The sequence below is a fragment of the Papio anubis genome, chromosome 13 (assembly GCF_008728515.1).
Source record: "Papio anubis isolate 15944 chromosome 13, Panubis1.0, whole genome shotgun sequence".
Lineage (NCBI taxonomy): Eukaryota > Metazoa > Chordata > Mammalia > Primates > Cercopithecidae > Papio > Papio anubis.
In genome coordinates, this window is record NC_044988.1 from 101,587,031 (window position 1) to 101,602,180 (window position 15,150).

Here is a 15,150-nt window from a genome sequence, read left to right on the forward strand (position 1 = left end):
GCAGAACCTGCGCTCAAATGCCAGCTTCTTGCTGGCGATGTCACCGCCCATCCCGGTTCACGGGGGCAGGTGACGATGTCTCACACTCCTCAGCATGCACGCCCGCGTGAATCAGGGCTTGGGGGAGTGGGAACTCGGACCAGAATATCTTGGTATTTAGTAACACAGGAAAGGACACGGATGGGAAGCTGCCGCTAAATGCCTAGCGAGAGCCGCTCACGGGGGGCTGAGGGGATGTTGTAAGTAAATTCCATGCAGCCACCCCATGAACCCCTTGAAACCGGCCGTGGAGGAGCTCGCTGGGTGATGGTCAGGGCACACCTTGGAGGCTTCTCAGGGGGCAGGAGGGTGGGGACGGGCTCTGAGCTGCCTCTGGGGAGACTGTGGTTATCTGGGGGTGTCATCAATGTGGGTTTGGTGGAAATCGCCTGTGGGGAGATGACTCCAGGAAGAACCCGGGAAGTAGCTGTGGACCTCTGGCGGGTCAGTGTCCTGGGTTCTCCGCTACTGTGTTGTGTCCTAGGAAAGCAGGGGTGACCTGGAGCATATCCCACTGCCCGCTGCGGCACCAGAGCCAGCCCAGGAGCCTCCCTTCTCCAAGAGCGGCTTGGAGGGGAGCCGTGGGACCCCACAAAAACCATCCCGCTGGCTGGCTGCAGAGGAGTCGTGAGGTTTCATCCGCATCCAGGCAAGTTATTGGCAACAGGAGCGCCTATCCATGAGCCCCGCTTTTGGGCTCCTCTGGAGAGCTGGGGTCTCCTGGTCTGGTTCTCCCATCCCTCTTACTGCCACGCCGACTTCCTACACGACAGAGCCAATCACGCCACGGCAGGGCCGCCTCGGGAACAAGCTCTTTGTCCTGGGCCCAAACCCCCCACACCTGGTGCCAATCTCCCTTCGCTACTCCCGACCCGCCGGGTGAGCTGATGACCAAGCCGGTGGAGGTGACTGGGTGGCCACTGAGCCCTCATCCAGTCCCCAGGTATTGGCGGCCCCACAGGCCAGATCCCAGCGAGGTGACACAGTCCCTGCCTTTCAGTGTATGGGGAACGCAAGACCATGCCTGGCACAGGGCTCTACTCAGAGCGGATGGGTGTTCTGAAAGCAGAAACTCCCTCTTGCACCCCAGGGTGTCAGGAGACACAGTTGGGGACCACAGAGAGGGCAGGGATGGAGACTCTCAGGACTCCAGGTTAGGAAGGAGTGGCCAGGCTTGGCGTAAGCTCCTACAGGGGAGCCAGGCAGGTGCGCCAGCAGCAGGGCTCAGGACCAGGGGCGGCCAGCGTGCCCTGCATTTGACGCCAGGGCCATTAGAGATTGATGGGGAGTGGACTGGGGTGGCTGGCAGTGGACGGGGCTGGAGAGTGGGAGTCTGGAGGGGGCCGGAAGGGGTCATGGGGAGGGAGGTGGGAGCCAGGCATTGCACTGGGTGAGGGAGGCCGGGCCGCCTGCCCCTGAGATGCCCATCCTGACAGGCTGGCCGCGGGAGAGGCTTTTCTTGTCCATGGTGTGTAACTTCCTCTGCAGGCCTCTGGGCTGCTGCCTGGCAGTTGACAAACCTTTTACCTGTCTTCAAAGGCCCCAAAGGCCCCAGAGGCCTCTGAGGAACTTGGTGCGCACCCCCTCCACCTTTTTTTTTTTGAGATGGTGTCTCGTTCTGTTGCCCAGGCTGGAGTGCAGTGGTGCGATCTTGGCTCACTGCAACCTCCGATTCCCGGGTTCAAGTGATTCTCCTGCCTCAGCCTCCCAGGTTGCTGGGACGACAGGCACCCACCACCACGCTCAGCTAATTTTTAGTAGAGATGGGGTTTTACCATGTTGGCCAGGCTGGTCTAGAACTCCCGATTTCAGGTGATCTGCCTGCCTTGGCCTCCTAAAGTGCTGGGATGACAGGTGTGAGCCACAGCGCCCGCCCCGGTGTGCCTTCTGTGTGCCCATTTACCGTATGCCCATTTGCCCTCTTCTGTCTCCCCAGAGCCAGCATGAGAGGGCAGCTGGTTCCTGGGGCATTAAACCCTTCAAGAGGACCCAGATGTCATCAGGTGAGGAATGTCTCACCTATGGAGGGGTTTAAAGCTGAGTCCGTGCATCTCACAATTCCTCATCTCCCTTCACTGAGTGTTCACATTTTGCCACATTTGTGCACCAGCCTGCTCTTGCTCTCTCTCTCTCTCTCTTTCTCCCCCCACACCCCTGCCCTGCCAAACCCTTGCAGGCAGGCTGAAGCCACCATAGCACTTCTCCGTCACACTATGGGCTGTGCCTGCTGAGAACACGGTGCACTCCTACAGAGAGGTTCTGTCATCCACCCCAGAAGACAGACGTCGATGCCACCATCGAATATTCAGTCCACGTCCCAATTTCTCCAGTGCTGGGACTGTGCCTCAGGCTGCCCTGCCCGGCAACTCTGATTATCGGCTATTCCACTTCTCCATTCCTTCAGTCCACAAACACTTATTGAGCACTTACTGTTTGCCACGTCCTGTTCTAGGTGCACGGGACACAGTGAACAAGGCAGATCAGGCCTTCCTCCCTGGCTCCCCCGCTAGTGGGGAGAGGAAGTCACCAGGAGAAGCTGGAGTCATTCCAGAGGGTGCCAGGGTGTCAGGATGGTGATTGGAGTCAGGCCCCAGCTCGTGGTGGGATTTGGAGGTTGCGGGTGAGCTGGGACCTGGGTGACGAACCAGAGCTGACCACGCATCCTTGCGTCCGAGTCTCAGGCTGTTCCCCCCCGGCTCCCTCACTCACTGTCTGGGTAGTGGCGGTGCCCCAGGTGCCCAGCGCTGTGCCAGGAGCAAGGGATGGGGGAGTGTGTTGCGGTTACCCCAGGCTGCCCTGCTGTGGGTGCAGGGCCTGTGGGGCCGACCGCTGGGCTCTCTGCATACAGGCCTCCAGGTGGAGCGGCTCTCAGGCGAGGAGCTGACCCAGGAACCGTCCCGGGGAGCTCGTCCTCACTTGGATGAGATCCCGGACTCGGAACAGAGGCTGCGACGGGTTGAGACTTTTGGGGTCTGCTGGGAGGGGGATCGAGGATATTTTGCACGGGAAGAAATGCAGGACTCGGTGGCCAGAGGGCGGAGGGTGACACTTTGAAATGTGTCCTCAAATCCTTGAGCCTGCTCGTCAAACGGTGGGGCCTAATGCAGCACTTCCCCTGAATGTGGGCCAGACTTGGTGACGCGCTTCTGACAAACAGAAAAGGAGCAGAGTGACGGTGGACACGCGAGACCAGGCCATCGAAGGCACCGCGGCTCGCCACTGGCCCTCCCTAGGATCCCTCACCTGCGGGGGCAGTGGCCACATGACCACATGGGAGGACACTCCAGATGCTCAGATGGGGACGTCCACATGGCGAGGTGCGGAGGCCTCCTACCAACAGCCACGTGGGTGCCGCCACCTCAGAAGGGGAGCTGCCCACTCGGGGGCGTGTCAGATGATGGCCCCTGACTCTGTGACTGCACCTTCACGGGAGACAGAGAGCCAGGCCACGACACTCCTGAATCCCTGACCCTCAGATCCTGCGGGACATTAAACAGCTAAGTTCTGGGGTAATTTTTTTTTACTTTATTTATTTATTTTTGCAGAAAAAGAGAACAAATATGGAGTTTGGGTTTTGAAAGAGGGGTCCTCTCTAGAGGTGTAATTAAAAATGATAATCAAGTTGTCCAGGCACAGTGGCTCATGCCTGTAATCCCCAGTACTTTGGGAGGCTGAGGCAGGTGGATCACCTGAGGTCAGGAGTTAAAGACCAGCCTGGCCAACATGGTAAAACCTTGTCTGTACTAAAAATACAAAAATTAGCTGGGCGTGGTGGTGCACACCTGTCATCCCAGCTACTCCGGAGGCTGGGGCAGGAGAATCAGTTGAACCCGGGAGGCAGAGGTTGCAGAGAGCTGAGATTGTGCCATTGCACTCCAGCCTGGGCAACAAGAGTGAAACTCCGTCTCAAAAACAAACAAAAAAAACAACAAAAAAGAAAACCAGGCCGGTGTGGTGGGTCACGCCTGTAATCCCAGCTACTTGGGTGGCTGAGGCAGGAGAATCGCTTGAACCTGGGAGACAGAGGTTGCAGTGAGCCAAGATCATGCTGCTGCACTCCAGCCTGGGCTATACGAGTGAAACTCTGTCTCAAAAAAAAAAAAAAAAAAAAAAAAAAAAAAGATAATAAAGTTGTGGGTATTCTGTTTAGGTGACAGGTGAAGCGTCATTCAAGGAGGGGCCTGGGTTCTCAACAGTTCATCTCTTGATGATTGGAACACACCTGCAACATCAGGGTGGGGCTGGAGGGGTTCGAGGCGAGGAACACAGTGATAGGGAGGGAAAAGAACTCAGGCTCCAGGGTTAGAACATTAAAGCTGTTGGCTGTGACTTGATGGCTTAATCAGCCAATCAATACGGTTCCCAGGCAGAAGGAGTTGATGAAAAATGCATGAGGGGGGCTGGGGAGGCCTGGGAGGAGAAAATGAGGAAACAGCCTGCTCTGTTTGTCCAACACTGGCCAAGAGATTAAATCAGCAAGGCGGACACGGGGCGCTGCGGGCTGACTGTGACTTAGCACATAACACACGTGCGCACAGCCTTTCTCTTCGTGAGGCAGAAACCCGTTCATTAAACTGCTTTTCTTGACTAAAGATGGATTTGATAACCTTTACCAGTGTTAAACACCAGCAGAAACTGAAATCATGTGGGGTGCAAGAGAGGCTGGTGGAATCGGGTGGAATCGGGGTGTTAATGAAGGCAGCTAGCAAGAGGCGAGTGGGAGGGAGCCCCAGCCCCGGCTGGGCCTTGGGTGTAACTGTGGTGAACACCACAGTCAATAACAAAGTCTGGCAAAGAGCTAGGACTCTTTTTTTTTTTGAGACAGAATCTCGCTCTGTCGCCCAGGCTGGAGTGCAGTGGCGCAATCTCTGCTCACTGCAACCTCCACCTCCCAGGTTCAAGCAATTCTCCTGCCTCAGCCTCGAAAGTAGCTGGGATTACAGGTGCCTGCCACCACACCTGGCTAATTTTTGTATTTTTAGTAGAGACGGAGTTCCACCATGTTGGCCAGGTTGGTCTTGAACTCCTGACCTCAAGGGATCTACCCACCTCGGCCTCCCAAAGTGCTGAGATTACAGGCATGAGACACTGCGCCCATCCTGAGCTGAGACTCTCGGTGAGCTCCTCTGAAAGGGGACTACTGTGGATTGTTTTAAAACGCCAATTTTCACTTGACACCCTTGTGACAAGTAGGATCAAATCCAGCGGCGAGTGACAGAAAACCCAGAACATTAGCAGGTTAAACAAGATAACTTAGTTCCCTCCAGTACAACAGAAGACCAGAGATGGATGTTCAAATTGCCAGTAAACCAGCCTCTTACCTTGCTGCTCTGCCATCCTCAGCATGTGGCTTCTACCTCAGGGTCTAGAGTGGCTGCTTGAGGACCAGCCATCATGTCCACACTTCAGCCAGCAAGAAAGAGGAAGGGCAGAAGAGACCTCCCTCCTCTCACCACTCCCCTAAGGACACCTCCCAAAAGTTGTGCGTAACCTCAGTCGCACCTCCACAGCCACTCCGAATGGTAAAGAACCTAGTTGATGAAGTCTTCGTCCCAGGCTAAAATTGGGAGCTCTATTACAGAGGAAGAATGGAAGCACGACCACTGGGGAGGGAAGCAACACATTCTGCCACGTCCTAAAGTTAAAATACATTCAGCCCGAACTAAACATCTTCGGTCAAAAGAAGACATTGACTTTGAGCGCAGCCAGGGACAGAAGGATGACAGAGGGGGAGCGTAAGTCCCCCCTTGAAGGGGGAAAATGTCACACGGCGGGATGTTAAAAGTACACGGGGATTAGTCACATAAACTGTGACATTTCAGTCGTGACGTGATACATGTAAAAACAGCAAACTTCATCCAGACAGAAAACAAAAATTTACCTGATCACATCCGAGTAAGAGGTCCTCCCGCCGTCCCCTCCACCCCCGCTGCAAGGCCCTTCGTGGGGACTCTGGGCTGCACAGCTTGGGGAGGATACGCAGAGTTCATCCTCTTAACCCCCAGTTAACAGTGAACCAGCCATGAAACCCTGGGTTCCGAATATATAACCACTATGCGCTGAAAACCTGCCCGTGGCCAACACACACCCCATCAGACGCGTGCATGGACAAATGGCACTTTCCCAAGCTGTAGGTGCTGAGAGAGCCCGTCACAGCGGGTGTATGAGTTGGGACCAAGTTAGGTGGTGAGGGACAGAAGGTTCCAAGTCACGGTGGTCAGTCACAAGGGCAGGCCTCTCTCTGGCTCATAATCTCAAAGTGAGTGGAGGCTGCAGTTGAGACCCCATGCCCTGCATCTCCCAAGCCTGTCCCACCCTGCCCTGGGCTCCATTCCCAAGACATTCCATTCCCACTTCCTGGTCCAAGACAGCAGCTCCACATCCCACAGCAGGAAGAGGCAAGGCATCCCTCCAGGTATAACTGTCTCCCTACAGTGAGACTACATGCCCATCCCCGGGCCCTGTTAATGAAGGCAGACCAGACAGCACCGGAGTGACCAGCAAGTGACGTGACTGGAGTGACCGGAGTGGCGGACCAGGCGGCGGTGGAGTGGAGTGGCAGCAACGCAGCACCTGGAAGGAAGAATGGAAGGACGGAAGGAAGGGTAAGGGCGTAGGTATGTAGGTGTGGCACGCTGCATGTGGTGGTTGTGGTGGAAGGTGTGTGTGTATGTGTGGTGGTGTGTGTGGTGGTTGTGGTGGTTCCTGGATGCTTGGTGACCGGCCTGGATCTCCTTACTCTAGGGTGGAGGGTGGTTTGGAGCCAGTTCTGAATGGATGTGGAATCTGACCGGAGGGGGATTTGGAATGGAGGTTTGGTGGATGGAAGAGGGAAGGAGGGCTGCCGCTGGAGAGGCGTCTGCGAATCGGCGGAGTTTTGAGTAGGGAGCACAGCCTGGATTATGCAGCTGGGCCTCGTGTCGTCCCCACCGTCCTTAAAGGGGTAAGAGGGAGACGGAAGGGGAGTCAGAGTGACGGCTGTGAGGCCTCCACCCAAGCCTGCTGGCTTTGAGAAGGAGGGAGCGGCCGTGACCAGGAACCAAGAAGTGAGGTCGGCCTCTAGAAGCTGGGAAAGAGGAGGAAATGGAGTCCCCCCCAGCGCCTCCAGAGGGGCGCACGGCCCCGCTGTCCCTGGGTGTCAGCCGTGCGAGACCTGCCGCAGACTTCCAGCCTCCGGAACTCTGGAATACGTTTGTCTGTGTGAACCACGCAGCATGGTCAATTATTACAGCAGCCACGGGGGAGGAACGCACTGCCCGAGGGAGGCGCTCAAGGCACCCAAACCTCACTGCCCACAGGGAGGGCCCAGCGCCTCCCACCCTGCCTGCCACACTCGGAACCACAAAGGGTCTAGTTCCCCAAAGGGCCGGCTGTGCGACAGCTCCAGCTTCTGTCCTCTGCTCTTTTTGCCTGGGTCTGTCCTTTAAGAGTAAACGTCTTTTTTTTTTTTTTTTCTTTTTCTGAGACAGGGTCTCACTCTGTCGCCCAGACTGGAGTACAGTGGTGCGATCTTGGCTCACCGCAATCTCCACCTGCCAGGCTCAAGTGATTCTCCTGCCTCAGTCTCCCAAGTAGCTGGGATTACAGGTGCCCGCCACCACACCTGGCTAATGTTTGTATTTTTAGTAGAGACAGGGTTTGCCATATTGGCCAGACTGATCTTGAACTCCTGACCTCCAATGATCCAGATGCCTTGGCCTCCCAAAGTGCTGGGATGACAGGAGCGAGTCACCACGCTCCGCCGACTAAATGCCTTTCTAGACACCATTGCTGCTGCTCAGAGCTAACTGCTCGGAGTGCCCGGTCCAGGCAAGCCCAGCATCTCTCGCTGGGGCGGCTGTGGTTTGATCATGCATCTGCTGCAGCTCCTCATCTGAGGGGGCGCATGGTGCTTGGCCCAGTGTACAGAAAGGGGTTGTGGGAACCTCCCAATTTCTGGTGAGAGAGGCCTATTGTACAACAACATCAGCCTGGTTGCAGCTGAGGACCAGCAGGGTGAGTGTGTATAAAGTGCGTGGAGGGTGTGTTGGAATTTAATCTCTGGGTTTACCAGCTTTTGCTACCATAGCATAGTAAAATGTTGCTAAAAGGTTTCTAAGTATCACTAGCAAGCCTCCGTTAAATACTGGCAGGAAGCCCTATTTCTTTGCTACCTTCTGCTCCTAGGAGAGGCTGTGCAGCCGAGGCACAAGGATCCAGGCTTGTCGAGCCCATCAGACCCGAGTTCAAATCCTGCCTTTGCCTAGAACCTCCCTGAGCTGCAGTCTCCTCAGTGATGAAATGAGGAAGCTACCATGAGGCAGGCTGAGGGTCACACGTTCATCCTCTTACAGGCTGTCCCCGGCCTGCCATGCGCCTGTCTGCAGCCACGACGTAACCAGCTGCCAACACAAAGTTGCTACTTAGTGAATTGGCATCTCTTGCTGGCACAGGCTCACAATTGCCCCTTCTTCTATGGCCCCAGAGTTTGAAAAACTTTAGAACTACCTGTCTGCTTCCGAATGAGATCCCTACTCTTTTATGCTCAGAAGTTTTCCTGAACTTTGCTGGTTTGCAAACTAATGGAATGAAACAGAAAGGAGAGCAAATTAACTATGGCCTTTTGGCGATCATTAATTTGACCAACTACCCTTTGGAAAGGAAAGGCCAGTGCCTATTAGCTTTAGGGGCATCGTGTGCAAAGTCAAATATCAAAAGGCCATGGCAAAAAAGGGACTGCGTTCTAATCAAGGCAGGAAGATGCAACGTGTTCACAGAAATGCAGAGAGGCCCACGAAAACGGGGCAGTGCCATGATTCTACCACCGTCTCAGACACTTGCCTTTTTTTTTTTTTTTTTTTTTTGAGACAGGATCTTGCTCTGACACCCAGGCTGGAGTGCAGTGGTGCGATCTCAGCTCGCTGCATGCAACCTGCACCTCCCAGTGAGACCCCTGCACTTTCTAAGTGGCATTGTAAGGCCCTGTGCTGAGGACAGGTCACGACCCACACCTGAAGATGTCTCGCGTCTGCAGCGAGGAAGCCCTCATGGGATTCCCATACACCTCCTGGACTCCTTTCTTTCTTTTATTTTTTCCTTTTTTTTTTTTTTTTTTTTTTGAGACAGGGTCTCGCTTTGTTGCCCAGGCTGGAGTGCAGTGGTGCAATCATGGCTCACTGTAGCCTCGACCTCCTGGGCTCAAGCGATCCTCCCATCTCAGCCTCCCAAGTAGCTGGGACTGCAGGTGTGTGCCACCATGGCTGTCTAATGTTTAAATTTTTTGTAGAGATGAGGTCTCACTATGTTGTCCAGGCTGGTCTCGAATTCCTGGGCTCAAGAGATTCTCCCACCCTGGCCTCTCTAAGTGCTGGGATTACAGGCGTGAGCCACTGTACCCAGCTTGGATTCCTTTCTCTGAATCCTTTCCTCAGAGTAAGCAGGGAGACATGAGGAGTCTCCCCGTTTCACGGAAGATGGAGCAGGTCCCACGTGAATGAGCACTTCCCTATGGCATCCACACTTCTGCCTGTGCACACAAGGTGGGCTTCGCTCTCTGATCCTCTGCTCGTCTGACACGTGAACTTAACCCCGGCACCCAGCACCTGTACACAGTGGCCGTGCAATACGCATTTGGTGTTCAGGACTTCCACACCAGAGGGCTAGACTCACTGGCCAAATTCACAGCTGTAGAATCCATGCTTAGAGGGATCAAGTTACCGGCCCAAGGCCACCAGTTTAGTAGCGGAGCAGAAACCTGGGCCTGGCATTCTTACTCCATGCCAGTCGGCAGGTATTCATTGAACACCTGCTGTGTGCGAGGGCCTAGAGCAGCATCCAAGACAGATGCTGCCCCTGCCCTGTGGAACCTGACACTTGTGGGGCAGACAGATGACAAGAGAGTTAGCAGCAGTGTGCGGGGAGCTCAGAAGGACGGGGCGGAGCTGGGGGAGGAAGGGACGGGGCGTGCACACTTTTATTCTGAGTGGTCAGGGACAGCCCAGCTAGAAAGGTCGCTTCCTGGAGGAAGTCAGAGAATGAGCCGCGTGGCTTTCTGGAGGCAGAATGTTCCAGGTGGAGAAAGCAGCCCAGAGGCCAGGAGATTGAACACGTGGGGAAGGGCTGGGCGATCTGCTGACTCAGCAGCTTCTTGCACCCGACCATCAAGGTGCCCTCTCCTGCCCTTCCCAGGGCAGATCCAACCGCAGCAGCTGCCCGTGACAGGGCATGGCGAGGCATCCCTGGCACCCTTCACTCCTGACTGAGGCTCTTCCGCTGAGCACCACGACCTGGGCCTGGGGTCAGGTTGTGGAAAGCAGGATGCTGTCGCCAACGTTTTCTTTCCTTCACCTGTGTGGTTGCAGGGTCCACTTCATCTTGACACTGAAGGTCAAGTGTTACCCTGAGACGGTTTTGGGGATGTGAAATCATGTTGACCAAGGGGGGTTTGGTTCTTGCCTTCATGCTGTCACACCCCTGCTGGGTGAGCCAAGCACGTCTCCAGGCCTTGGATATGACTGCTGTCAAATGCACGGATGAACTAGAAGGTATCCAAAGTTCCTGCTGAATGCGTGGGGTGGCGGGGAGGAGAGAGCGACCACGTCCTTCCAGCAGAACACCACTCACCACTCACTGAACCCAACATGCTACACCTGACAGCAAAGCACCAGCCATAAAAGGGAAAATGGATAAACTGGACCTTGTTAGAACTGAACACGTCTGCTCTGTGAAAGACCCTGTTAAGAGGAGGAAAAGGCAAGCCAAGGACTGGAAGAAAATATTTGCAAATCACAAAACTGACAAAGGACTTACATCTCAAAGATGGGAAGCGCTCTCAAAATTCAACACAAAAAAAATCAATTAGAAAATAGGCAAATGGCTGGGCGCAGTGGCTCACGCTGGTAATCCCAGCACTTTGGGAGGCCAAGGTGGGTGGATCACTTGAGGTCAGGAGTTCGAGACCAGCCTGGCGAACATGGTGAAACCCTGTCTCTACTAAAAATATGAAAAATTAGCTGGGCGTGGTGGCGCATGCCTGTAGTCCCAGTTACTTGGAAGGCTGAGGCAGGAGAATCGCTTGAATACGGGAGGCGGAGGTTGCAGTGAGCTGAGATGGCGCCACTGTACTCCAGCCTGGTGACAGAGCGAGACTCCGTCTCAAAAAAAAAAAAAAAAAAAAAAAAAAGGCAAAAGACATGCAGAGACATTTTGCTTAAGACACCAGATGGTAAATAAGCACACAAAAAGATCTTCAACATTATTAGCCAATAGAGAAATGCAAATAAAAGACGCAAGACATCACTACACACCTATCGGAATGGCTAACGTAAGAAATACTGACAACGCCAAACGCTGGTGATGCTGCAGAGAAACTGGATCACTCACACTGCTGGCAGGAACAGAAAGGACTGCAGCCACTCTGGAAAATAGTTTGTTCCTTAAAACTAAAAATGGACTTACCATATACCCAGCAACAAGATTCAAAGGCATATATATAAAGGCACAGAAATGAAACTGATTTTCATGCAGTGCCTTGTACGCAAATGCTCGGAGTAGCTTTGTAATAGCCCCAAGCTGGAAACCACCCAAATGTCCTCCAGTGGGTAAGTGGTTAAGCAAAGTGTGGTACATGTACACCGTGGCACATTACTCAGCCAGGAAAAGGAGTGGACTGTACATACTGGTATGTGGAACAACTTGAATGACTCTTAAGGAAATGATGGTAAGTAAAAAAAGCCAATCTCAGAAGGACACATACTGCGTGATTCCATGTATATAACACTGGTGAACTAAAATAATCACAGAGATAGAGAACAGATGGGTGGCTGCCAGCGGTTGGGGGTGGGAAGAGGGGGCGTGTGTGGCTAGAAAGGGGTACGATGGGGAGTCATAAGGATGGTACCGTTAGTCATCTTGGTTGTGGTGGTGATGGTTTCACAGAGCTACACATGTGATGTAATTGTACAGAGCACCAGCCTGGGCAACATGGCAAGACCTGGTCTCTACAAAAAATGCAAAAATTAGCTGGGCATAGTGGTGTGCGCCTATAGTCCCAGCTATTTGGGAGGCTGAGGTAGGAGGATCACTTGAGACTGGGAGGTTGAGGCTGCAGTCAGCCGTGATTGCACCATTGCACTCCATCCTGGGTGACAGGAGAGCATCTCAAAAAAATAAAAACCACTATATATATATATATATTTTGCATAGAGCCGTACACTCACATACACACACACACACGAGTGCATGTCTAGCTGGTAAAATTGGAATAACCTCTGCATCACCCTGATGTCAGTCCCCTGGTTTTGATACTGTACTTTAGTTACGCAAGATGTTAACACAGGAGGAAGCTGGATGAGGGGTACATGGAGCCTCCCTATATGTTTCTTTGCAACTTCCTGTGAATCTATAATGATTTCAAAATAAAAAGTTAAAAAAAAATCAAATATAAGTATGGCATGCATTATGGTGTGCAACCAAATAGAGGAATTCCCTTGTAACATAAAACCCAAGGATGGACACAACCAAGAAATAAACAAGCTGCTAAGGTCAGCACCACTGATCCACGCTCCCTGAGACTGAAAGAGGCTCAGCACGTGTTGTGCGGTGGGGGCTGCCGTTCATCCATCAGAAAGGGTTCTCCCCTTGGCCAGAGTGAGGGTCGCAGCTGGCTCCACAGCTGCCCAGTTACAGACTGCATTTCCCGGCAGCCCTGGCAGCTGGGAATGCTGCGTGATGAAGTTTCTGCTAATGAAATTCAAGAGGAACTGACGTGGGCCAGTGCTTGGTCCGGGGCTTAACACACTGGCACGTGCTCCCCACGTGCCTTCCCCTTTCTGCAGACTTGGAAGGTGCCTGTGACAATATCCTAAGACAGGAAAGCAGGATCCCCAGATGACTGCATGGAGCACAGCTGTCCACTCCCTGGTGGGGATCTTAAGTGGAGGAGAAACGTGTCTGCTGTCTTTAAGCCACTGTATTTTTGGACCTCTGTGCGATAGAACCTTAGCCTTTGCTAAATGGGAAAAAGATTTCAAAACAGTACAGTCTGATCTCATCTTTGTTCTGAAAAACAAAACAAAACAAAAAACAAAAAAACAAACACATGTCCATAGGAGGGTCTGGAAAGGTGTGCACTGAAGTGCTCCAGGGATGAGCTCCTGCGTGTGGGAATCACAGGTATTATTTGCTTTGCTTATTCGCATTACCTCATTTTCTACAAAAGGAACATATGGATTCCTTTTGTGATTAAGAAAGCAAGCCTATGATGGAGATGAGAGCCAAGGCTGAGATGAGTAACGCATTAAATAACAGTCCATTCTACCCGAGCGCAGGGTGTGAGCACGGCGGGTGCTGACAATCGCTTGCTGCTGTCCCGGGCTGGCTCTCCAGCTTGTGGTCTCAGTTTCCTCTCCCTGTCCCCCTGGCCTCAGCCCCTCCCTTGTCCCTTCTTCCCTGGAGGCACAGGTCATTGTCTCTATCAAGCCTGGGAGGAGCACGCTGCAGATGAAGCCGCTGCCAGCAGGACCTGCCTGTTCCCTTAGCGCCAAACTGCAGCTCACACCGAGGATAGTCAATCTGCAGCTGAAATTTCAAACTCAATTAGCGCCAAGACAGGCTGGAGCTGCTCCCAAGTAACTAATCATCGCAGAGCTGCCAAGTGCTCTACCTGGGATGTGCTGTGAACCTCAAGGTTTACCTCTTCAAGTACTAATAACAGGGCACAGGCAGCCTGCAATTTAAAATTCAACTTGAAAGTGAGTTTCTGAAGTTCCTTTCCCCGGATGTAAGGACCTGGCTGGGAAGGAGAGTGGGGGAGGGATGGCAGAGACTGGGGAAAAAGGGCCCCTGCGTGTCCTAGAGAGTGAAGCCTAATTATCCACTGCCTCTCGTCCACGGTTTCGGACGTGCAGATCATTCGGCCTTGAGTGGACTCAGCAGGTGAGCAGGTGGAATGGGGCCGGCCCACTGTGTCCTGTCAGGCCCAGAACCATGAGGCTCCCCATCATCTGCCACATGCTGCTGGAGATGTGGAGGCTGGGGGCACAGATTAGAAGGGCGCCTTGTCCTTTTCTGTCTTCTACCCACAGACCTGATGGCCGAACAGTGCCTCCCGTCAGGTTTGCAGGGGCTCCAGATCTTGTGAGAATCCTGGTGTCGTCCCTGCCCCTCCCAACTTCAGTGCCCTTAAAAGGCTCTCGATTTAGCAGCAGGCCCACACTCCGACACCCTAAATGCAATGGTGAGTTTGCACATTAACACGGAAAGATCAGCCTGTCGTGCAGTCAGTGGTGTGAAGTGGAAAAACATCACTCCGTACCAAAAGGCCAATTCCCAATTTAGTTCAGAAAAAAAAAAAAAAATCTGGACCACCTTTCATAGACCTCCTCGCTCCATTCTGTCAGTTCCTACTGGGCACCCAGGGGATTCACTGTCACCCGGCCAGCAGACAGCGTGGGGTAACGCCGTCCCGGCCTCTGGTGGCCACGGGAAGCACTGGCAAGACAGAGGAGTCAAGTTCTGGCTCAGGCCACGCCCAATGCAGCACGGCGGGGCCAGTCCCTTGCTGCTGAGGAGCCACGGAGCCCGGCTGTGGCCACCCTGGCAGCCAGCCCCTCCGTGTGCCACTGCGTGAGCCCCTCTGCTTGGTTTCTCATCTATAAAACAGGGAAAACACGCACCCCCCAGCCCGGGGTTAAATTAGCCAACAGTGTAGTGCGCCTGGCAAGCAGAGGTGCTGCACTGTAGGAGCCCTAATTAAGTCACATAAAATACCTTGTAGGTCAGGCCTAGAGGTCATTCTTGGATAGTCTATTTCTAATTGAAAAAAAAAAATTCTTTTGTAGAGATGGGGTCTTGCTATGTTGCCCAGGCTAGTCCTGAACTCCTGGATTCAAGCCGTTCTCCCACCTCAGCCTCCCAGAGTGCTGGGGTTATAGGTGTGAGCTGCTGCACCTGGCCCATCCTTGGACAATCGAGCTCATGTTCTGCTCCTGGTGACCCAGCACCCATCGATGGCCACCTTCCTTTCAGTGACAGGCACCAAAGGATGGCTCTGAGGCCTGGTGACCATCCTCACAGCGGCGGCATCTCTGGCTTCCCTTGCAGTCCACCATCTTGGAACTGACCTCAACCCAC

The 15,150-nt window shown here is 53.6% G+C and overlaps 1 long non-coding RNA gene across 2 annotated transcripts; it reads left to right on the forward strand.

Annotated features, from left to right (window-relative positions):
- Positions 1–742: 742 nt before the first annotated feature.
- Positions 743–3,735, forward strand: LOC110741351. 2 transcript variants are annotated; one of them, XR_004178032.1, is made up of 4 exons: positions 743–982; positions 1,976–2,042; positions 2,216–2,659; positions 2,888–3,735. It is a non-coding gene; the product is annotated as an uncharacterized LOC110741351 (long non-coding RNA). The 2 variants fall into 2 exon arrangements; XR_004178031.1 differs by having other exon boundaries at positions 1,976–2,659.
- The last annotated feature ends 11,415 nt before the right edge of the window (positions 3,736–15,150 follow it).